Source organism: Bos javanicus, chromosome 16, assembly GCF_032452875.1.
Source record: "Bos javanicus breed banteng chromosome 16, ARS-OSU_banteng_1.0, whole genome shotgun sequence".
NCBI lineage: Eukaryota > Metazoa > Chordata > Mammalia > Artiodactyla > Bovidae > Bos > Bos javanicus.
In genome coordinates, this window is record NC_083883.1 from 31316916 (window position 1) to 31342628 (window position 25713).

Consider the following 25713-nt stretch of genomic DNA (forward strand, 5'->3'; position numbering starts at 1 on the left):
CATGGGGTTCTCAAGGCAAGAACACTGAAGTGGTTGGCCATTCCCTTCTCCAGTGGACCACTTATGTCAGACCTCTCCACCATGACCCGCCCATCTTGGGTGGCCCCACAGGGCATGGCTTACTTTCATTGAGTTAGACAAGGCTGTGGTCCTAGTGTAATTAGATTGACTAGTTTTCTGTGATTATGGTATCAGTGTATCTGCCCTCTGATGCCCTCTTGCAACACCTACCGTCTTACTTGGGTTTCTCTTACCTTAGACGAGGGGTATCTCCTCACCGCTACCACGTGGGATAGCCCTTCCCCGCCGCCGCCCCGTCCCATCACTTCATGCCAAATAGATGTGGAAACAGTGGAAACTGCCAGGGTCCAGCCCCGGCTGATCCAGGGTATTCGAAGGAGAGACGGCTTAGGCGACCTATTCAAATGTTAATTAGAGATATAAAGAGTAATAGAATGAGGATAGCTCAGTAGGAAAATTCAGTGGAGAAAAGAGGCTGAGTAGCTTGGTTTACGCGGAAAATCAATATAACCCGTGACACCAGGTTAGCTCTGACCACGGAGGCCGCAGGCGCCCTCTTGAATAGCGGAAGGTGCCCCACCTTAGACACCTTCTCGAGTGGGTCTTAGAAGCCCAGGCAAATAAATGGTCGCAGAGGATATCCGCGCTCCAGATGGAGACTCAGCTGGAAGTTAAAGGAGTAAAATGACATGGGGAGACCAAGCGTTGGTGAGCAAGGCCCGTAGCTTTATTTTTAACAGGGGCTTACATACCCTAAGTTACACATAGAGGATAATAGGGGATGCAAAGTCAGCAGTTTTTGATCCTTATCAAAAACCAGGGTTTCTTTCCTGCAAATTTATCGTATACAAATGGTTTAGGTGATTTACATCATCTTCTGGCCAGAAGGCCTATTAACATTTTATGACTCTTGACAAGGACTTATCAACAAAGACTTATCAACAAAGACTTATTTTCTCTAAGAGTAATTATTTTAAGGTTTGGTGCCATCTTCCGAAGATAAAATTGCATTCCTATAGGGCGGATGTGTAATGGGTTTACAACAAAGGAAAGAATTTATTACCTTAAGGGTCTAAAGTTACTAACACCAAGGCCACTACTTATTTTTTCTATGTACCAACTATTTTAATTAATACATATTCAAGGATACAATTCAGAGGATGTGGAAACTTGGCAACAAGCATTGGCTCATCAATGAAATCTTTTACTAGTTTTATTCTGACAGTTTCTAACTCTCTGAGAGGCTCTAAGCTATTTGAATATCTTAAACTTCCCGTGCCTCTCGAGGCTGGGAGACTGTAAACAATCGTATGCATAGCTGTAGGAGTCTGGGTAAATTTGTCAGGTGAGTTAGAGAGCAATCTCAGGGGTTTGGATTTAAACACTCTTAATTGCCCAGGAACTTTATTAATTGGAGCTGTAAGTTAACTCTGACAGAGAGAGCGAGATGGTGGTGGGGGACAGCCCCCAGTAAAGTCAGAGGTGAGAGCACAAAGCAATAAAGTAGGCAGACTCTGGTTTTTTTGGGGTAGATGCTCGAGAATATCCTGGGGGACTCCTGAGGCTTGATCCCACCTTTGCGTATGCCGAGCCTCCTTCCTCATGACCTTTGTCACGAGTGGAATGTCTCTCGCCGGCTCCCAGCAGGAAACAGTGTCAGACTTTACTTTTCTGGGCTCCAAAATCACTGCAGATGGTGATTGCAGCCGTGAAATTAAAAGACGCTTACTCCTTGGAAGGAAAGTTATGACCAACCTAGATAGCATATTCAAAAGCAGAGACATTACTTTGCCAACAAAGGTCCGTCTAGTCAAGGCTATGGTTTTTCCTGTGGTCATGTATGGATGTGAGAGTTGGACTGTGAAGAAAGCTGAGCACCGAAGAATTGATGCTTTTGAACTGTGGTGTTGGAGAAGACTCTTGAGAGTCCCTTGGACTGCAAGAAGATCCAACTAGTCCATTCTGAAGGAGATCAGTCCTGGGTATTCTTTGGAAGGAATGCTGCTAAAGCTGAAACTCCAGTCGTTTGGCCACCTCATGCGAAGAGTTGACTCATTGGGAAAGACTCTGATGTTAGGAGGGATTGGGGGCAGGAGGAGAAGGGGACGACAGAGGATGAGATGGCTGGATGGCATCATCAACTCGATGGACGTTTGAGTGAACTCCGGGAGTTGGTGATGGACAGGAAGGCCTGGCGTGCTGCAGTTCATGGGGTCACAAAGAGTCGGACAAGACTGAGCGACTGAACCCAACTGAACTGAACTGAGCAGTCCCAGGTCAGGCTCTTTTCTTTTTTTTTAAATTTACTTTATTGAACTAGAGTTGATTTGCAATGTTGTATTAGTTTCTGGTGTACAGCAAGGTAATTTGCTATATATATATATAAAAAAATATTATTTTTCATATTCTTTCCATTATAGTTTATTATAGGATATTGAATATAGGTCCCTGTGATATATAATACGATCTTATTTCTTTATCTATTCTATATATAATAATCTGTATCTGCTAATCCCAAACTCCCAGTCCATCCCTCTCTCATTTCCCCTTCCCCTTGGCAACCACAAAGTCTGTTGCCTGTATTTTTCTGCTTCTATGTCATAAATAAGTTCATTTGTGTCATACTTTAGACCCCATGTATAAATAATATCATGGTATTTGTCTTTCTGGCTTATTACACTTAGCGTGATAATCTCTATGTACCCGTGTTGCTGCAAATGGCATTATTTCATTAATTTTTATGGTTGAGTAGTATTCCATTGTATGTATGTACCATATCTTGTTTATCCATTCATCTGTTGATGGGCATTTAGGTTGTTTCCATGTCTTGGCTATGGTAAATAGTGCTGCTATGAACATAGGGGTGCATGTATCATTTCAAATTATAGTTTTGTCCAGATATATGCCCAGGAGTGGGATTGCTGGATCATACGGCAAGTCTTTAGTTTTTTAAGGAACCTCCTCACTGTTTTCCATAGTGGTTACACTGATGTCCATTCCCACCATGTAGGAGTGTAGGAGGTTTCAGGCTGTTCTTGAAGTAATCCTCTATCTGATGGATTTCCAAGGAATTCCTTCTCTCCAGGGACCAGCATAGAGGTTCATTTCGATCCCAACATAGCACCAAGAAGAAGGGGAAGATGCCTGCCCCTACAGCAGAAGATGGGTTGACTTGTGGACAAGGCTGCTGACCTTCACAGAGATGGAGACCCTGTCCTCTGAGGCTCAGGGGTGAAGGGTCGGAAGTAGCAGGGGAGGGGAGTGAGAAGGGAGAATTCAGCTGTGAGTGGTTGCTAGGTAACAGCTTTTCTCCTTGACCATCAGCTGGGAGTGGTTGCTAGGTAACAAAGCTTTTCTCCTGACCAAATTCTAGCCAGGCTCCTCTGAGCCCTCTTCACAACCAGGCTTCAACCTTGGCCTACAAAGACCTGGGAAAACACTGACATAGTTTATAACAGCTCAAGGATACAGCCCTAGAATGACACTGCTGCTGCTGCTAAGTCGCTTCAGTCGTGTCCGACTCTGTGCGACCCCATAGACAGCAGCCCACCAGGCTCCCCCGTCCCTGGGATTCTCCAGGCAAGAACACTGGAGTGGGTTGCCATTTCCTTCTCCAAGGCATGAAAGGGAAAAGTGAAAGTGAAGTCACTCAGTCACACTCCCTTAAAGTGCCTGCAGGAGAAAGATCAGGGCTGCAAAAATAATGTACCGTGTATTACAGCCAACACCTGAAGACAGGGCCTCTGTCTCCCAGCCTCAGTGGAAGGGTAGGAGCCTGACTTCAGTCAACACTGATTAGCAAGCCCAGATTGGTAGCACACAGACCAACTGCTTACCACTTTTTGTGATTTTTTTTCCCCTGACTCTACTGAGTTCATCTCCCTCCCTATTCCCTCCTGATCTCTTTAAATGTCCAGACACCTCTGTTGAGTTCAGTTTACACTGGACTCTTTTTCAGGCTGTAATAATGTATTACTGATGAAAATCTGTCGTTACACATTAACTAGTATCTGGCTTTGTTCATCTTTGATGTAGTAAACCAGAAAGAGATAAATATAGGAACATTGAGGTCATCCTAAGGGTCCATTTGCAGCTGAAAAAAAGAGAAAAACCGACTTGTGCTATGCAGGTGGGGCTGCAGCACTCTAGGGTTCAGCAGGCAGAAAGCAGACATGGACACGACCCATATGAGGACACAGGGAGGCTCTTGTGGGTAAATGTGAAGGGGCAGAAGGATGGGGAGTCGTTTAGAAGGTGTTTTGATTGCCAGAGTTACCTGCTGAGCTCCAGTGAGTAAATTATGCCTCTAAACGTAAGCAGAAAGCAAGGAAAGCAACAAATCCAAGGCAGAAATTCCCTCAGAGCATTTAGAACACATTGTTCTCTCAGCATACTGCAAGCTGCAGAATGGTGCAACAGTCTTTCCACCAACCTCTGCCCATCCTGCTGGAATGACTCAATGAAAAGGAATTCATTTGGGTTGATCTTATAACAAATCAAAAGAAATTAAGATTTGGTTTTCTTTTTTTACCAACTAAAGTAGCTATTTCTTTTTTTTTCTTCCCTTTATTTTTATGTATGATTTCCTCCTTTTTTCTACAATTAATCTAAAGATATGTCTGTTCATGAAAAGTTCTTTGTACAAATCCTCAGAGATCTGTGCTTTATTATTTTTAACAAATGAAGTAGCCAGTGGTGCGATAAGATCAGTTATTAAATTTTCAGAAATTTTGTGAGCCAGTTGAAGCCATATTGGTAATTTGAAATTAGCCGTGGTGGGTGTATTCACATTATGAAAATTGGGAAACACTAGAAATCCTGAGTTTTCCCTTAGGAGATTGTTCATATTCACCAGCATATCACCAGAAGCATTGTAAAAAAAAAAAGGAAAGGAAAGAATCAAGAATATTGTAGAAAGCAAGAGAAGTCTGGAAAAAGCTCTTTGATGATAAAATTAAAGATCAGTTTAATAGAGAGAAATCTAATTTTCCTGACCCTGTCAATGAATCAATTTGTTATAGGCTAATTATTCAACCTCTGGTTTCTGAGTTTCCTTTGGGTAAAAAGATAACAGGACCTGATGACAAGCCCTTATTTAATAAAAGTATGATAAAGCATATATGTATTTAAGCAGTGATAATTTTCTATTTTGAAATGAATGTACCTCATCTTATAAGTGATGTAATTTGGTCAGGAAGTGCCATCCTCAAATAATGACCCGAGGTATCATGAGCAGTCTTTTTCAATTTGCCTATTTCTCAACTAAGAATTAACAAAGACTGTAAAGACAACATCCCATGAAGCAATAGATAATATCTTAATCTTCACATATGTTAAACAACTTAATCCTTTAAAAACATTTTACTTGTATCTGCCTGCCAACTGACAAGTCAAACAGCTTTCCACCCTTCAACAGTGAGAACAATGAGCCTTCAGAGAGATCAGGGACCAGCGTAGAAATCTCACAGGTGCTTCTATCTTCAGCAAATGGCATGACATTCAGGCTGAGGCCCTCGGGAGATCACCACTCCGTCTATAGAGTACTGAATTGACATTTTTGTACTGCTGTCATTTTTAGTGCATGTGATACTTGAAAAAAAAAAAAGCCACACTCCCTAAGATTAACATTGTGTGAAACTGAGCGCCTACTATGTGGTAGGAACCATGCGTGTCCCTTTTAGACACTGGTGTGGCCGCCAGCAAGTAGAGACTTTCATTAAGCTGTAGTGAACAGAAGTTCTCCGATCAACCTTTGAGCCTTGTATTACAAAGATCAAATTTTGAAACATTGATTTCAGGAAACTCTGCATACCACACTGCCAGCTTACTGGTAAGACGGGCAGTTAGAATATTTGGTCTGTATTTCCAGAGGACTCACAATAATAATAGCTACCTAATATGTACCAAGTACATGCCAGACACTTTACAAATATTTACAGCTCTGGAAGTTACACATGTGACTCTCATATGGTTGCCAGACTGAACTTGGGTCGGCTTGCTCATGTGCAACAAAGCCAAAGTAGTCACAGCGTACAGCACAATGTAGAGGAATGGGCAGCTAATGCTCCGAAGACCCACATTCCCTGATGGTCCTCCAGGCAGGCTTTTGAAAGGTGATATTTGGGATGAGTGTTGTAATTCATTGACTTAATTTTGATTGGTTGGTGTTGAGGTAACAAGGTGCTGTTTTGGGAATCTTAATCATCAGCTTTCTGGTTCCACTCAGTCTGGGGTCTACATAATGTGGTCAGCATGTAGGCACCATCCTCCACCTGGGTGAGGGGCTTAGTTTCTGCAGAATAACCCCAAATATGCATCAGATTGTTATATGTATCCCTTGAGGAAGAACTACGACATTGTTTTATCCCTGAAGAATTGTTTAAGCTGTCATTAATTTTCTTGCTGGACTGCTTTTCCTTTTTATCCCTGTTTCCTACTTCCTTAATTAGTAACTGCTCTTTGAAAGTTAGAGAAGGTCTAGGAGACTAAAGCCTTTTTTCAACAAAGAAGAAAAGAGGGACAGTGATACCTCATTATAGTTTTGATTTTCATTTCTCTAATAAGTAGTGATGTTCAGCATCTTTTCATGTGCCTATTGGTCATCTGTATGTCTTCTTTGGAGAAATGTCTTACTTAGGTCTTCTGCTTACTTTTTGGATAGGATTGTTTTTTGTTGTTGTTGAGTTGTACAAGCTGTTACCCCTCTGTCCATGGGGTTTCCCAGGCAAGAAGACCGGAGCAGGTTGCCATTTTCACCTCCAGGGGATCTTCCCAATCCAAGATCAGACCTGTACGTCTTGCATCACCTGCATTGGCAGGGGCGTTCTTTACCTCTGCACTCCCTCGGAAGCCCTGATAATATGTTATGTAACATGTTATGCTATCTTGTTCCCCAACAGCCTTTGTCCTTCCACTCAATAGTTGTGATGAACATTCTTGTACAAATATCTAATTGCTTCTGTGTCCTCGTGTCCCGGATATATATCTAGGAGTGAAGTGCTGAGTTACAAGATTGGTATATGTTTAGCTATAGTAGATACTGCTAGACAGTTTTCAATAGTGGCTATTTCAATGAACATTCCAGTAATTTAAGAGAATGTTCCAGTTGCTCCATATCCTTACCAGCACTTGGTGTTGTTGGTCTTTTAAATTTTTAAGTCATTCTGGTTGGCATATAGTGGCATTTCATTGTGTTTTAAATTTTGTCTTTACATGATAATTACTGATATAGATCACCTTTTTTATTGATCATTTGCTTAGAGCAGTTATTTTCTCACTTGTAAAGAATGTGTTCAAAGCATTCCCTTTCCCCAACTTTTTGGTCTTATCGATGATGTTAAGTTTGATTACTTGATTAGGTGGTATCTGCCTTAATTCTCAACTTGAAAGATTCCTTTTTCTCCTTTGTCATCGGTAAATGATCTATGGGGAGAAACTTGGAGACTGTATGAATATTTGGTTCTGTGGTGTTACCATCTACTGATAATGTTTGCCTCAATAAGCAAACAGAGATAACAGTGATAGTACAATGGGCACTCGTATTTTTTGGTTTTTTACTTGGTTTATTTGGGTCTTCTCTCTTTTCTTCTTGGTGAGCCTGGCCAGAGGTTTGTTTTGTTTATCCTTAAAAAAAAAAAAAAAGTCAGTTTTATTGACTATTTTCTATTTTTTTATCTCTATCTTATTTATTTCCTCTCTGATCTTCATTATTTCCTTTCTTCTGACTATGCTTTGTCTATTCTTCCTTTTCTAATTCTTTTAGGTAGTAGCTTAGGGTGCTTACTTGAGATTTTTCTTATTTTTGAAGAAGGCCTGTATTGCTTTGAACTTCCCTTTTAGGATTGGTGTTGCTCCATCCCATAGATTTTGTATGGCTGTCGTTTCATTGTCATTTGTCTCGAGATATTTTTAAATTTGCACTTTGATTTCACCATTGACCCATTGGTTCTTTCATAGCATGTTGTTTAGATCAACTGTATTTTTGAAGGGACTGCAAGTGATCCTGATATTTTTGCCAGTTTTTAAATTGGGTTGTGTGTCTCTTCGTGACTTGCAGGAGTTCTTTCTTAACAGAGGTGCTTTATCAAAGATAAGAAAGCAAAGTGTCTCCAAGTCTGTGGCTTTCACTTTAACTGTCTTAATAGTATTTTTCCTGAACAGAATTTCTTAATTTTTGTGAAGCTCAGTTTATCATTTTTCTTTTAAGGTTAGTGCCTTTTGTGTTCTGTTTAAGCCAACCTCGCCTACTCCAAATCTATGTGTTCATCTAAAACTTTGTTTTCCTTTACACATTCAGGTCTGTGATCCACCTTAATTGTGTGTGTGTGTGTCAGGTAGAGTGTCAGTATTCATTTTTATACAGATATCCAATGATTCCAACACTTACTGAAACAAATGTTTAAATTTATTAAAAACAAAACATCTGAAAAAATTTATGAGCCAATTGGAAAGATGTGAACACTGAATATCTGGTGGTATTAAAGTGCTGATGTTATTTTTCTTAGGTGTGACAATGGTACTGTAGTTAAAATTTTTAAAAACTTGTAGAGATGCCAAGTGAATTTTTTTACTGATACAATGATACAATTTCTAGGTTGGCTTCAAAATAATGCAGAATATATATTGGCATCACAAGTTAAAAGTTCCTTGGCTCCCCCCCCCCCAAGGTGGAATAATTACTTCTTCTCTCTGGATAAATTTGTTATGAAAATTAAAATCCCAGGGTGAGTTAGGAGGATTATGTTACATGTAATAATACATACTTCGGAGAAGGCAATGGCACCCCACTCCAGCACTCTTGCCTGGAAAATCCCATGGACGGATGAGCCTGGTGGGCCACAGTCCATGGGGTCGCTAAGAGTCAGACAAGACTCAGCGACTTCACTTTCAGTTTTCACTTTCATGCATTGGAGGAGGAAATGGCAACCCACTCCAGTGTTCTTGCCTGGAGAATCCCAGGGACGGGGGAGCCTGTCGCACAGAGTCGGACACGACTGAAGTGACTTAGCATAGCATAGCATAGCGTATGTGCTGTGTTTAGATTAGGCATTGTAGGTTTTTGAGCAGCAGTGTGATATGATGGGAACAGTTCTATCACATGTGGACAATTCTTAGATACCTACAATCATTGTACAGAAAAGTTTGCTTCCTCTCTCGTAATTAAAGCAATGAAATTTAAAATTACTTTATTGTACCATTTTATACCACCTTATTTGGCAAAACAAATGAGATAATGAAACAGTACTGGTCAGGTATTGAATATGGATATATGCAAACATTGTTAGCATCTTCAGTTTATTGCAAGAGTTAAGGAAAAAAATTTAAAGAATTTAAAAATAATCACATTCCTTTATTCAGTAATTAATACCTCTGAGTATATTCTTAAAGAAATGATTTAAAATAAAGATTTATCTGTTTAAGGTAGTATTATCATTATTAATAATTATACAAAATATTAATTTTAAAATTAATATTTTAGTAATATATTGACAAAATTAATGTTATAACTATTGTAAATTCATGAGATTAATAATTGAAATAATTTTAGAAATAGAATGCCCACATGTCCAATGAATAGAGAATGGCTATGTAACTGAAGATATGACAACACCAATTTAAAATGATAAATGTGAAAACTACATGCAAGCACAGAAATATGAAGATAAAATTAGGCAAAATGAAAATGAAGCAGAAAAATAAAATTTTTTTTAACTTTGGAGTTAATGAATATTCTAAAAACCACTGAACGGTACACTTTAAAATGGTGAACTTCATGATATGAGAATTATATTTCAATTTTTTAAAAAAATTCTAAAGGAGACTACCAAGATATGTAAAATATTTCTATGGTAAAGTAAGGAGATATTTTGCTTATGTTTTCCTCCAAAGTTTAATATTTCCTATTACTTAGCAAGATTCATTGTACAATAGCAAATGCTATTTTTGATATTTGTTAGTGTTGGAGAAGGCAATGGCAAGCCACTCCAGTACTCTTGCCTAGAAAATCCCATGGATGGAGGAGCCTGGTGGGCTACAGTCCATGGGGTGGCCACTAGTCGCTCGTGACTGAATGACTTCACTTTCACTTTTCACTTTTACTCAATGGAGAAGGAAATGGCAACCCACTCCAGTGTTCTTGCCTGGAGAATCCCAGGGACGGCGGAGCCTGGTGGGCTGCTGTCTATGGGGTCGCACGGAGTCGGACATGACTGAAGCGACTTAGCAGCATAAGGAGTTAAGAGACAGCAAGAGAAAACTCTGGGGGCCAAGTGCTCCTGCCTCCCCAACATATTCCTTCAGGAAAGAAGGTAAGATTGAGTCATGAGGACATGAGTGTCAGCATTGAAAACATTTAGGATTGTGGGATTCACAGGACAGAGTGAAATAGGACACACCATGAGAAAGGAAAAAACAAGGCGTTTTGTACAATTGATGAGCATTAAGTACCAGACAAAGCATGTTACTCAGTCCCAATGCCCATTGAGAAGTGGAAAAATGCTTAATAAGTTGCCAAACATCAATGATAAAAACAGTTATCAACAGGGTTATGACTTTTGACTCTGTCAACACACATACACCTTTAGCAAATAGGCATTAGATCAGAGACCGAACAAGCCAACAGAACCCTTCAAACAATGTTTCCATGTTAATTATTATAGCCCGTACCCAGACATTGCTTCTTTATAGTCACACACATGTATCCTGACCAAAATACAACCCATTGTGACCTTAATGAGCTAATCATTTTGGTCAGTGCTGAAATCATCACAAATTCAGGTTTAATTGTAATTTTAGTTCATAATGGAGAATATAAGTTAGAATTATCTACCAAATACAATGCAAGAATGATTCATTTTTTTCAGCTATAATAATATCTATGTGTATTTTGTCTTCTTTGAAAATACATTGTTCATAGCAGCTTGGGTAACAAGATGACAACACAATTAGTTCCAAAGAAGTTTGTGAGTCACTTTATTATATCTGAGCCAGTATAAATTTATTGACATCAAATATGCAGATAAGTTTTAATATGTAATATTCTTTAAAGAACAAAACAAAGTCAGAAACTGAATATAAATTTATAGATTTCTTGACATGTGACGCATGCTCAGTCACTTCAGTCATGTTCAACCCTTTGTGATCAATGGACTGCAGCCTGCCAGGCTTCTCTGTCCATGGGATTTTCCAAGCAAGAATGCTGCTGTGGGTTGCCATGCCCTCCTCCAGGGGATCTTCCCAAAGCAGGGATCAAACCCACATCTCTTAAATTTCCTGCATTGCAGGCAGATTCTTTACCACTGAGCACCAGGGAAGCCCAGATTTGTTAATACTTGGGATTAAATTGCAGATTTTTAAGATGGGAAAATACTCTTTCCACCAAATCCTACAGCAGGATATTTTCCTTCTTTACACAAATAATTTTTTCTCTCTGTTCTTTTGCAAAGAAATCTGCCTTTTCATGCATTCCAACATTTTCTTTCTTTTCTCTATAATTCTGCATTCCAGCCTTTATCCTCTCAGTCAATCCATTAACACAGAAACAAATTTGGTTTGCAATCAACATTTTTTTTATTAAAGTTGGTTTTAGAGTTTGTATATGTGTACCATTCAGTGTCACTCTCAATAAATCACAGTTATAAAAAATACCAACTTTAGGTATAGGAATGTAAAGAAACATCAGAACTTCAAAAAAATTCATGAACTCATTCCTAGTTTCAGCAAATTATGTGTATGAATCAGGTTAAAAAATATGTCCTAAATTTTTTTCTACTTAAAAAAAATATAATAGTAAAGAAAAAAGGAAATATTCATTAAGAGCTTCAGAATGAGGTGAAGTATAGTAGGCTGCATTATTAGGCAATATGTTAAGTAGTATATCAAGTATAAAGCTTTCTCAAAAAAATTAAAAATAGAACTACAATACAGTCCACCAATTCCATCCTGGGTATTCTGAAGAAAAAAAAAATAATTTGAAAAGATATAGTTAGGTCTGTGTTCATTGCAGCATCATTTTACTGGCCAAGATAAGGAAGCAACCAGTGTCCATTGATAGGTGAATGGATAAAGAGATGTGGTTACTCATGGAATGGAATGATATTCAGCCATAAAAGAGAATGAAATCTTGCCATTTGCTACAACGTGGATGAAACTAGAAAGTACTATGCAAAGTGAAATAAGTCAGATGGATACAGATGAATAGCATATGATGTGACTTATATGTGGAAATCTAAAAAACAAAATAAATGAAGAAACACAACAAAACAGACTCATAGATACAGAGAGCAAACAACTGGTTGCCAGGGGGAAGTGGGATTGAGTGATATAGAAATTGCTGAAGGAGATTAAGAGTTGCAAACTTCCAGTTCCCAAAGAAATGAGTTGAGGTGATGAAATATACAACATAGGGAATGTAGTCAGTAATACTGTGGTAATTTTGTATCACAGCACATGGTAACTAGTCCTGTTGCTTGATCATTTTGTTCTGTACAGCAATATGGAGCCACTGTGTTGCACAGCTGAAAGTATCAGGATGTATGTCAACTGTACTTCAGTTAACAAACAAAAAAGGACTTGGAGTAGTGAACCCCTACACAAATGCTTAGCAATTCTTCATGGGTGTGACCATTCTCTTTTCATGGGTGATGCTATGAATTAATAATGAACACTACAAGTACATCATAGATGAGAATTAAGAAAACTCAGAAATGAAGACGTGAAACTCCCAAAAGAATAAGAAAATATTGAAAAGTACATGTAAATGAAATTTAAACAGAAACCTGCTATCAAATAATGCCTTGTAAGGAATGAAACAGTAAGGAGGTAGAGCTTAAACACTGTTTAAAAACACTTCTGGAAAATAAATTAAGCAAAAATTTATAAAATATTTCATGAGTGTGTTAAAAGTGAAATATAATCATAAGAGATCTGATATTTGAAAGATTCAAGGACCTGAAAGAGAAAAATCAATAAAAGATGCAAAGCAAATAATAGGCATTATTGTCCAAATTTTTCTGATAATTTTAAAAACAACTTTTAAATTGTCTTTTGAAGAGAACAATGTGCATTCACTTGTAATGACTAAAGGCAGATGATATTCTAATAAACTTACAGGGCTTTAAAGAAAAAAATCTTTTGGGCATCTAGAACAAAATAGCACATGACATATAATGGAACAAAAATCAGAATTCGATCAGACTTTTTGGAGAGACATACTCTGTGCCAGAAAAAAAGTAGAGCAATGTATTTGAACTGCTCAAGGAGAGAAATGATGAGGCATGAATTTTCTAGCAGGTAAGTAACTGGGTACCAAAGGCCCTGTCATTCAAGTCATCATGAAGATCTTGGGAAATACTGAAAATAGAATCCTTAGAAAGACACATCAGGACAGATGGTATGGACTAAATTCATAGTCACCTGATATAATGAAGACTGAATGACGGTGACATAAGAGAGGGGGTGACCTTGGTGGTGGACACGAGGGTGAATGCCGGACAGCAATTCATTTAGTCCTACCTCTGATTAAGGTGATTTTTATAGGAAAATATGTTAAAAGCAACTGGATAGTTGAATGTCATTTAATATAGAAAGCTTCCACAGTATATATAAAACATATATCTGAACATAATACTAAAGCTATACAATAAAAAAAAACTAAGCTGTACTAAATTAGGTTCTTTAGGAGATAAGCAGTGAGGCCGACCCTGTTCCTTGTCCAGTTGGAAACCTCCTGACTCTGTTCTGCTTCCTTTCCCTCTGAGGCCCAGGCTGAGGCCCCCAGGTCAAGGCCTTCACAGGTGTCAGGGCAGGACCTGCAACACAAACATGAGGGCTGGAATCACTGAGGAGGCTCAAAGACAAATGGAAGAAGGCTCCCTGGGCCATGTGTGTAGTGAGTGTGCAGGAGCCAGAAGACTCCGCAGGCCGGGGAAGTAGCCTTGGGTCCTGACCTCCCCAGAGGTCAGATCCACAGGGCACTGGGGTCTCTTTGCTGAAGGTGTTGTCTGTTAGCAGAGAGGGAATATGAATGTCCCGTGGGAGCAACTGAATTGGTCGTTTGTCTGGGTAGCCTTCAAGTCCCTGGACAGTGAAGCTGGTGCAGAGGAAAGGGGAAGGCCTGAGGCTCTGGGGCAAAGAAGCCGAGCGCCTCTCCCCTGGAACCTGTGAGGTTGTGAGGAGCAGGGGGCCTGATGACACAGGGGGGAAGAGTGACCCTGCCCCTCCAGCCCACACTCAATACCACCAATCATGAGATCTGCCCGGTGGAAATGACAGAGACACGGGCAGCTCCCTTTACCCCTGATCATTCCTTCTAGATCCCCTGGAGAAGGAAATGGCAACCCACTCCAGTTTTCTCGCCTGGAGAATCCTATGAACAGAGGAGCCTGGTGGGCTACAGTCCATGGGGTTGCAAAGAGTTGGACACGACTTAGCAACTAAAGGACAACGATTCTAAGCCCCCAGCAAAGCTTTGCCTGTGCTTTTAATTTAAAAAATCATTAAGCTATAGTAATAAAAACATGGGTTTATCTCAGTGGTATATTGCAACATGAAAAGTTTACAGAAGACACTGCTTTTTAAAGTGTAATAAAAAAAAGTGGCGTTCATGTTAAAATAAATACAAATAAATAAAAGGAACAAAAGTAACTTGAATCCTGCCCTGTAACTCATCCCAGGTGAACCCTGATTTGAATTATTCTCAGGTGTTTAGTGGGAATTTGACACATAGACCAGAATCTACAGAACTTCAAACTCCAGTTTGAGAAATGGTCCCCCTGGGTGACCTAAGCGCTCCCCTGGCCTCCCCAGAGGCTTGGACAGCTGCCACTCAGGTTGCGATCCTTCAGTGTCCTCTACTTGATGCAGGGCCTACTAAGCACCACTGGGATGCCAGGCTGGGCAGTGGGGCTGTCCTGCTTTCTGAGCCCTGGGGTGCCTGTGTCTTCTTCATTCTTTTTTTCTCCAAACCTTTGGAACTGAGGAAGTCAATGCCATCACCTAGTGATTAAGTGGGGGTGCTCTGGGCTGACAACACTGGGGGCTTGAAAGGGCAGATGGCGATGATGCACCACTCCAGTGGTGCTCTTCACAAAGAAACAGTTTGAACAGCATCTCCTGGAGTCATACACACGCTGGCTCCTCCCCTCCAAAGTGAGAGCTACTGGAGGACCACACCTAGGAGCCTCGGGGGCTTCTGTGAAAGGATACCAGTCCCCCTAGGAGATGTGCTCAGCTCACAGCATTCTCCGCTTGTCTGCATGAATCATTACAATCCTCTTTCCCCCACATTTGTGTCACACGTGATAGCAGCAGCCTCAGTGTTTGTGCTGGTCTTCCTGAAATGCCATCAAGTAAGTTAGGGACATGACGAGGACACGTGTGCTTGTGTGCCTTACCTTTCATCCCCACCCTCCATATTTATGTCTCCTCCTCCCTGTCCTCTTCTTCACTGACTGCAGACCCAAGAGCTTCTCTTAAGAGGAGAAGGAGAGAATATCTTGACATCTGGAGGGAAGAAAATGGTTGCACATGTCCAGAGCTGTCCAAAGCAGCAGAATACCCATGTGGGGAACCCCAGGGCAGGGCCAGATTTCAAAGGGGTCTGACTCAAAGCCAACTTCCTGCCCAGACCACTCAGAGTAGCTCTACCAGATTCAATGGTGCAGAAGTGGGGTCAGAAGCCAGGGGGATGCTAGCAAAGTGGGGGAGGAGGGCTGCAGAGAGATTTTATAAAAAGATCCCAGGACACATGTGCCTGCATGAGACCAGATCCTTCAGGACAAGAATCATCCAAAGTGGGGATGCGAAAGCACTACAAAGAGGAGCTTATGATTAGAAGAAAAGAAAATGAAAAAGAGATGAAAGAAATAAATTACATGCAGACTGTTGCTCTCCTGATCCGATTCTTCATTAGACTCGAAGTAGTATTCTAGTGTCCGAGGGCAGCAAAGATGTGGTGGCCAAGAGAAAAGAAAGCAGAGAATTAGAGTCAATATGAGAACTAGGGGCCTTGATGCTCCTGGGATCCTGTAGCCTGCTCTCAGAATCCCTTCTGTCCTTGTGTCCATGGTCCTCCCAAGGCATCGATTGTTTCGCCCCTGCAATGAAGGAGTGGGTCTCTGACCTCTCACATACTGTTGCAGCCCTCAGATGCCCTACATGTGACCACAAATGAAGGCCTGTGTCATCGTGTTCCTCCTTCAGGCAGCCACTGTGTTCAGCATCTCTGTGCATGAGGTTGCCTTCCCCTCTCTCCATCGTCCTCCTCACTCCTTCCTTTCCTTATTTCTCTCTGAATTAGTGCTTCTTTCCTTTCTCCTGTCCCCCTCCATCAATCATAGAGTTCTCCAGTACGGGCACATTGGAGGAATGTCCGTGGGTACACTGCCACCGTCTTCAGTCAGACAGTGGATCAACAAGGCAGTGCATCCTTTCCGTGCAGCAGCAGGCATGGGCCTGACGCTGTGTCGGTCCCTGTGGGAGGGAAGCGCAACTAAGTCCACGTAAGAAGCGACGGTCCTGTGCCCGGGCTGACTGTAGGCACCTGGGAGATACTTAATCCTCACACCAACCCCACAGATCTCCTACCCCCTTACAGAAGATGAGAGTCAAATCAGAGGGAAAGTTAGTAGTCCAAATTCCCTTAACGTGAAAATGATTCAACAGAGATCCTACATGAATACACCATACCTGCCCATGTTTGCCCTGAACCTTAGAGACAGAGGGACAGAGCAGGGCAGGCCTGAGGAGAGGTCACAGGATGAGCATAACAGAGGCTGGGGGCCTCTGCAGAGGCATGTCTGGTTGGAGCAGAGGGATCTAAGGTCAGCAGGGCCCTCTGGCTTTGCTATCCTGAAGCTCTGTCCTGAGACCTGGACAGTCACAGGTGACAAAGGTCGGCAGTGGGCAAAGCAAGCCCAGCAGCCCCTGCACACAGTCCACCAGAATTCCTGCCTGCCAGGGAGGGTCTCTAGAGGCCACTGGATATGGACATCCCAGAAATGGATGTACATTCATGACATAAGCCTTGGGTGAGGTGAGGAGGCAGGGATGAGATCAAGGATACTGGAGCATATGCAGTAACCCCAGAGGACGGATCCTTTAACTCCTCCACACTGGGGGTGCCCTTTATGTGAGCAACAAACAATGAGGGCAGAACATGAACGTGATGCCACGAAAGGACAGAGGGAGAGACTTCTCGTCCACCTCCTCACACTCAGCAGAAGAATTTGGTGTCCAGGTTCAAGTGCCAATGAGAGTTTTGTGTCCCAGCAGATTATGTGCATCATAGACCAATAAAGAAAACAACACCAAAATCTCTCTTGCATAATAATACCCTCAGGGTGCTAATCAGAAACCAAACTTTCACACTGGGCAGTAACAAAAGCAGGAAAAATCGTAGGTAAATACTTCTTGCATACCAAAGGCAAAAAAGATGATTGTAGACACAGCACAGTCAAAGACCATGGACTTTACCAAAGACCATCCATTTACTCTTATATGTTTAAAATACAAAGGGCTTCCCTGGTGGCTCAGTTGGTAAAGAATTTGCCTGCAGTGCAGGAGACCTGGATTCAATCCCCGGGATTCCCTGGAGAAGGAAATGACAACCCACTCCAGTATTCTTGCCTGGAGAATTCCATGGACAGAGGAGCTTGGCAGGCTACAAACCATGGGGTCACAAAGAGTAGGACACGACTGAGTGACTAACACTTTCACTTTTCATTTAAAATACAAAAAAAAAAAAAAAAAAAAAACCCACACCAAATCCGATTTCTACCCATATTTCAACATTTCCCCCCATTTCACATCCACCTTCCTCAGTCTCCAAACAAGCAGGTGTAGCCCAAGTGTTCCCAGGACCCCTCTCCTGTTGGACCCTACCTGAGTGTTGTTCCCTACCTGTAGCATCTTCATCCTGGCTGCTCCATGTGCTCTCCAGCATCTGGTCTGTAGAAACACAAACATGAGTGACAGAGTTGTTAGAAAGTGTGACCAACCCATTTCTCCTACTTCACTTGAAGTTATTGTGGGTCTCAGAGCATCGCTCTGATTTTTCCCTCCAGGTTCTCAGGTCCTCCTTATGTTTCGTGGAGTCAGACCACTCGACAAGACATTGCTCACAGTTGAAAAGTCCATATGAGATAAAGATTCTGAAGATGCACCTCAAAACTTCTCACTTCTGCAGACCCATGACAGCTCTTCCCTCTAAATTAACAAACCTGGAATTCCAACTGTATGAACAAACTTGAAATGTGCCTAGTGGGACTGAGCAATTGGATGAGTTTCGTGTTTTATATTAATAGAGTGAGTTAATTACTGATTGAATTAGACAACTGTGAACAGGTACCTCTGGCTAATGGCTATCACACTGTATAACACAGATCTAGAGTATCAAAGATGAGGGAGCTATTATTGCTCTTCCCATGATTGTTCCTACTGCAGAGTAGTGTGCTGGTCTGATCTGATCATCATTTGTAAGTATTTCCTGAGCTCATGCATACAAGCCACCCATTCTCAAAGTGTAGAGGGAGAGAATTTATTCTGGTCCAACAGCTGGCACTCAATAGAAGAACTTGGTGTCCAGGTGCAAGTGCCTATGGGAGTTTTGTGTCCCAGCAGATTATATGCCACATGGGCCAGTAATAAACACAAAACCACAATCTCTTGTACACAATACCCTTTGGGTACTCATCAGACACCAGTCTTTCAAATTGGCAGTGACCAAAAGAAAGAGCAGACCTTACAGAAAAGATGGTTTTTGCATACAAAGGAAGATGTGTGTGGGTGGTAAGTCACTTCAGCCGTGTCCCAACTCCTTGTGACCCTATGGGTTGTAACTGGCCGGGCACCTCTGTCCATGGGATTCTCCAGGCAAGAGTCCTGGACTGGATTGCCATTTCCTCCTCCAGGGGATCTTCCTCACCCAGGGATCGAACCCTCGTCTCCTGCCTTGCAGGTGGATTCTTTACCACTGAGCCATCAGGGAAGTCCACAAAGGAAGATAAGCAGTTATAATCACAGCACAGACAGAGCTCGTGGCGAGAATCCTTCTTACTTTTAATATTAAAATATGAAATGGACTTTTCTACATATATTTCCTGTTTTTCAATGTTGTCTACCTCTTCCTCAACAGCAGGTGTAACCCAAGTGTTCCCAGGAGCTCTTTCAAGTTGTATCCTACCTGAATGTCATTCCCTACCTTTGTTGCATTCATTTTCACTGTCATATATGCTTTCCAAAATGCATTCTGAGAAACAAAAATATGAGTAGTAAAGTTATTAGGAAGTGTGACCCACCCATTTCTCCTGCTTAATTTAAGGTTATTCTGGATCACACAGAGAAACCCTGTGGTTTCCTCCAGGTTCTGAGATCTTCCCTGGGCTCTGTGAGCTCAGTCATCTTCAGTAAGACATTGGTCACAGTTGTAAACCTTCAAAAATAGGGAGAAGCTGAAAAATAACCTTTCAACTTCTCACTTCCAGGAATCCATCTATAGTTCTTACCTCCAAGTTTACAAACCAGAAATTCCAGCATTTGAAATGTGCCTAGTATGACTAAGCAATTGGATGTTTTGTTTTGTTTCCCTTTAATAGATTGAGTTAGTTATTGATGGAATTAAATTAATTGTGAACAGGTACACCCACCTAGTGGCTGCCATTGAATAGAGCAGCTCTAGAGATACAATGCCAAAGAGTGCTCAAACTACCGCACAATTGTACTCATCTTACACACTAGCAAAGTAATGCTCAATTTCTCCAAGGCAGGCTTCAACAGTACATGAACCGTGAACTTCCAGATGTTCAAGCTGGATTTAGAAAAGGCAGAGGAACCCGGAGATCAAATTGCCAACATCCGTTGGATCATTGAAAAAGCAAGAGAGTTCCAGAAAAACGTATATTGCTGCTTTATTGACTATCCCAAAGCCTTTGACTGTGTGGATCACAACAAACTGTGGAAAATTCTTAAAGAAATGGGAGTAGCAGACCACCTGACCTGCCTACTGAGAAATCTGTATGCAGGTCAAGAAGCAATAGTTAGAACTGGACATAGAACAACAGACTGGTTCCAAATAGGGAAAGGAGTATGTCAAGGCTGTATATGGCTACCCTGCTTGTTTAACTTATAAGTACATCATGAGAAATGCTGGATTGGATGAAGCACAAGCTGGAATCAAGATTGCCGGGAGAAATTTCAATAACCTCATATATCCAGATGACACCACCCTTATGGCAGAGAGTGAAGAGGAACTAAGGAGCCTCTTGATGAAAGTGAAAGAGGAGAGTGAAAAAGTTGACTTAAAACTCAACATTCAGAAAACTAAGATCATGGCATCTGGTCCCATTACTTCATGGCAAATAGATGGGGGGAACAGTGGAAACAATGAGAGACTTTACTTTTTTGGACTCCAAATCATTGTAGATGCTGAATGTAGCCATGAAATTAAAAGACACTTACTCCTTGGAAGGAAAGTTATGATCAACCTAGACAGCATATTAAAAAGCAGAGACATTACTTTGCCAACAAAGGTCTGTCTAGTCAAAGCTATAGTTTTTCCAGTAGTTATGTATGGATGTGAGAGTTTGACTATAAAGAAAGCTGAGCACTGAAGCATTGATGCTTTTGAACTGTGGTGTTGGAGAAGACTCTTGAGAGTTCCTTGGACTGCAAGGAGATCCAACGAGTCCATCCTAAAGGAAATCAGTCCTGACTATTCATTGGAAGGACTGATGTTGAAGCTGAAACTCCAATACTTTGACCACCTGATGGGAAGAACTGACTCATTTGAAAAGACCCTGCTGCTGGGAAAGATTGAAGGCAAGAGGAGAAGGGGACAACAGAGGATGAGATGGTTGGATGGCATCACCGACTCAATGGACATGAGTTTGAGAAAACTCCGGGAGTTGGTGATGGACAGGGAGGCCTGGCGTGCTGCAGTCCATGGGGTCGCAAAGAGTTGGACACGACTGAATGACTGAAGTGAACTGAACTGAGAGATACCCTGATGAGGAAGGGGCATCCACCCCTCTCCTGTTTTTTTCCTTGTTGCAGAGTAGTTTGTTGGTCTGATCTGAGCATTCGTTTATATTTCCTGCTTTCATCCACATGTGCCAGGAATTATGTGAGGCCTTTGTGTTGTTGTTGTTGTTGTTTAGTCGCTAAGTCATGCTGACTCTTTTGCGACCCCACGGACTGTCCATGGGGTTTTCCAGGCAAGAATACTGGAGTGGGTTTCCATTTCCTTCTGCAGGGGATCTTCCTGACCCAGAGATCAAACTCACAGCTCCTGCCACGTCTCCTGCATTGCAGGCGGGTTCTTTACTGCTGAGCCCTGGGAAGCCCCATTTGAGGCCTTGGGGGCACACTCAAACAGTAATGTCAACACCTAGGTCGTAGATGAATTCCTAGCAGGGGTCATATAAGCTGAGGTGCTGGGGTTTGCCCGGTGCACCTGTGCTAGACATAATCCAAGAGGAGGGGCAGGCGGAGGGTGGACATTTTCCTTGAATCACAAACCCATCCTTCTCACCCCAGCTCTGGAAGGGTCAGGAGGTCAAGGACAAAGGTCCCAAGATGGTAAACAACTTGTATACAGAAAACTTCAAAACATTGCTGAAAGAATTAAATAAGAACTGGAATGATAGTATCATCAATTCAATGGCCATGAATTTGAGCAAACTTCAGGAGATGGTGAAGGACAGGGAAGCCTGGCATGCTTCAGCCCTTGGGGTTGCAAAGAGTCGAACCCAACTTAGCGACTGAACAGAAAACAAAGTTGGAATGAAATGCCATGTTCATACACTGGAAGCCAATATTGTTGAGATTTCCATACCACCCAAAGTGATGTACAGATTCACTGCAACACCTAACAGAAATCCAATGGCATTTTATAGAAAGGGACATTTTTTTCTTAAAATATGTAGGGAACCACAGAGAACCCCAAAGAGCCAAGGCAATCTTGATAGCAAGAACAAAGATGGAAGCTTCACACTCCTGAATTCAAAACATATTGCAAAGTCACAACAATCAAAAGAGTGGTGTAATGGCATCGAAACAGGAAGAGAGACCCATAGACCAGAAGAGTAGCTTTCAAAAACATTCTTATAGACTGAAACAACGACCTTCACCAATGTTCTAAGACTGTACAATGGAGAAAGCATAGTCTCTTCAGCAATCAACAGAATGAAAAGACATCCTACAGCATGGGAGAAAATATTTGCAAATCTAATATTTGAGAAAGGAGCTAATATCCAAAACATATAATAAACTACTAGAACTCAATTGCATCATAAGGGACACATAATTCTGTTTTAAAATGGGCTACAAACTTGAGTAAACATTCCTCCAAAGAAGATATATGAATAGCCAGCACACATATGAAAAGGTGCCCACATCACTCATCGTCCTGGAAATGCAAACCCAAACCACAGTGAGGTATCACCTCACACCCATTCAGATGTGGGTGTGAGTTAAAAAAATTTTTTTTAGAGAAAATCAAATTAGTGAAGATGTGTATAATTGGAAATTTTGTACACTGTTGGAGGGAATATAAAATGATACAGCCATTACGGAAGACAGTATGAAGTTTCCTCAAAAAAATACGAACAAACCGTACCATATGACCCAGGAATCCCAATTCTGGTATATATCCAAAGGAAGAGAAGTCAGCATCCAGAAGACAGATCTGCAATCTCACGATCACTGCAGCACTATACACCATATACTATACACGATATCTGAGATAGAAATACAGCCCCAGGTCCATAAGCAGATGTATTGAGGAAGAAAATGTGGTGAATATATACAGTGAGGTGCCATTCAGTCTTTATGGAAGATGGAGAGCCTGTCATTTGCAGCATCATGAACAAAGAGGACACTATTTGAAGTGAAATAAGCCACTCACAGGAGGATAGATACTGTATGAGACCATTGAAATGGGGTATCTGAAATAACACTCATAAGCAGGTTGTAGAAGGGTGGTTGCCAGCAGCAGGAGGAACTGGAAATGGGAGTGTTAAGTCCAGCAGGATGAAAATTTCTAAATACCTGCTGTACAAAAATGTGCATATAGTTAAAAATAATGTACTGTACACAAACAGCTTGATGTTAGAGTTCACGTTGTGTGTTTTAAATCACAACTAAAAATAAGGGAAAATACAATACAAAGAAAAGAAAGGGGGGAAGGAAGGAAAGAGGAAAATGGAAGGTGTCTGGCATGTCGCAAAGACACCTGGAGACAAGCACAGAACAGGAGAAAGTTCCTCTCCCAGGTCTTAAAGAAGATGCCTGTCCAGTGTTCAACAAGATGGCCCTGTGCTTTCTCATCCCCAATCAAGAAGGATCCCAAAGAGCATCCTATGTGAGGGTCTGACTGGGCTCAGGTGCTGTACCCTGATTCCTGATCTTGAAACCAAGCACCTGATCATCACGGGGACTGGGTACCTTCCTCTGTCTTCCTTCGGCTCCTCTAAAGTGTTTCCTCTTCAAGTCATGCCCAAGGATCTTGGTGCTGTTTCCACACATGAGACCACTAGCCTCATCTTTGAGTTCTTATTTACAAAGTTAAGATATGGAAGCAATGCAAGTGCCCATCAACAGAGTCACAGCACATGAATTCGTATATAGACACACCCACACCCATGTACACAGACTGACATCACCTAACCAGCATACAGCTGCCTCCTGGGATGCTAATTCTTGGCCTCAGTTCTTTACCTGGAAAATCACATTCCATCCCCAGGTCCCGTATTCCCAGTCCCAGCAGGAAACTGGAATCAGGTGGCTCTCCACAGGAAAACCAGCAAGAAAGCCCCATCTTTCACACCTTGTAAACTTTTCTCCCCGAGTGATTTGAGGATACATACCGTTTTCACTTTCTACTGAGACCACCTGCAATTACAGAAGAGAAAACACTGTGAGGATCAGATTACACTGTGGCCCATTTGCACAGGGTTTTGTTCATTTGGTGACAGTGGAAAACCAGGTGGGAAAGACAGGCAAAGTCAAGGGAACCCAGCAACAGAGCAAACCTCCTCAGGCCAAAAGGCATGAACTTTTCCTGGAGGATGTGTCTCCCAAGTTCATTTGTCTTGGCTGTGACAAGATAGTTTTCCTAGGAGGAAAAATTGCTGCAAGAATAAGAACTCACTACTGTACAGTGTGCAGCTGATGTTGTCAATTTGCTAATTCCCTTTGGAATCCAGTATCATGAGTTTCCCCCACCCAAGGAAATTGTATGCATCATCCGGGATGCACATGCTCACTTCTCCGTATCTTAATGCCATGGAAAGAGATATAGATTAACCTTTCTATCTCGGTAAGAAAGGTGAGCTTACCTTAGAGATGGGTGAAGCTTCTTCCTCTGCTCTGTCCTTCAATGAATCCTCCGGGGGAGCTAAGAGGACACAGAGTAAATGTCAGCACCTTAGTTGTGTTCATCAGAAGCTACTCAAGTAGTTTGGCTTGATGTGGACAAGGGCTGGGATTGTGTGGACATGTGTGAGTGTATGGCATGCTCAGTCACTTCAGTCACATCCAACTCTTTGTGACCCTATGGACTGTAGCCTGCCAGGCTCCTCTGTACATGGGATTCTCCAGGCAAGAACACTGGAGTGGGTTACCACGTCCTCCTCCAGAGAATCCTTCCAACCCAGGGATCAAACCTGCGTCTTCTGTGGCTCCTGCATTGCAGGGGGATTTTTTCCGTTGAGCTACCGGGGAAGCCCTGATTGTGCGTGTGCGGGTGTTTAATATGTTTAGATTAGGCTGCCTTTGGGGAATTTGGATGATGAAGACAAAAGAGTAAAAAAATGAAAACAGAGCCACTGACTTTCCATCTCTGGAGAACCTAATCACGTGAAATAGTCTGTAAAAGAGTAAACACTAAAATGCATGCTCTGTTTCACTGACAGAATCCCGTGACTCCTGCTGTCTGCTTCGAAGCTGAACTAAGTGCTATTGTCTCCTTATCTTCTTCCAAGATCACTTTTTCCTCCTGGATTCACAGTTGGTGCTACTGTATTTATAACCACATCTAGAAGATTTTGTACTTGATTAAAAGCAAACGTCATTGGGGAACCGAATTCCATGTGAGGCAAATCATGCTATTATATTTATTTCTTTTAGCTTATCATAAGGAAAATAAAAAATGACACCCAGTTGTGGATATGACTGGTGATAGAAGCAAAGTCCGATGCTGTAAAGAGCAATATTGCATAGGAACCTGGAATATTAGGTCCACGAATCAAGGCAAATTGGAAGTGGTAGGAGATGGCAAGAGTGACCATTGACCTTCTAGGAATCAGCAAACTAAAATGGACTGGAATGGGTGAATTTAATTCAGATGACCATTATATCTACTACTGTGGGCAGGAATCCCTTAGAAGAAATGGAGTAGCCATCATAGTCAACAAAAGAGTCCAAAATGCAGTACTTGGATGCAATCTCAAAAATGACAAAATGATCTCTGTTCATTTCCAAGGCAAACCATTCAATATCATGGTAATCCAAGTCTATGCCCTGACCAGTAATGCTGAAGAAGCTGAATTTGAATGGTTCTATGAAGATCTACAAGACCTTTTAGAACTAATACCCCCAAAAGCTGTCCTTTTCATTATAGGGGACTAGAATGCAAAAGTTGGAAGTCAAGAAACACCTGGAGTAACAGGCAAATTTGGCCTTGGAGTACAGAATGAA

At 41.6% G+C, this 25713-nt stretch overlaps 1 long non-coding RNA gene across 2 annotated transcripts; it reads right to left on the reverse strand.

Moving 5' to 3' along the window:
- Positions 1-13417: 13417 nt before the first annotated feature.
- Positions 13418-25276, reverse strand: LOC133227665 (uncharacterized). Of its 2 annotated transcripts, XR_009729905.1 has the most exons (6): positions 24354-25276; positions 23883-23907; positions 19220-19267; positions 17920-17967; positions 15894-16491; positions 13418-15522 (listed from the first exon to the last, which is right to left on the reverse strand). It is a non-coding gene; the product is annotated as an uncharacterized LOC133227665 (long non-coding RNA). The 2 variants fall into 2 exon arrangements; XR_009729906.1 differs by having other exon boundaries at positions 13418-15946.
- Between the last annotated feature and the right edge of the window lie 437 nt (positions 25277-25713).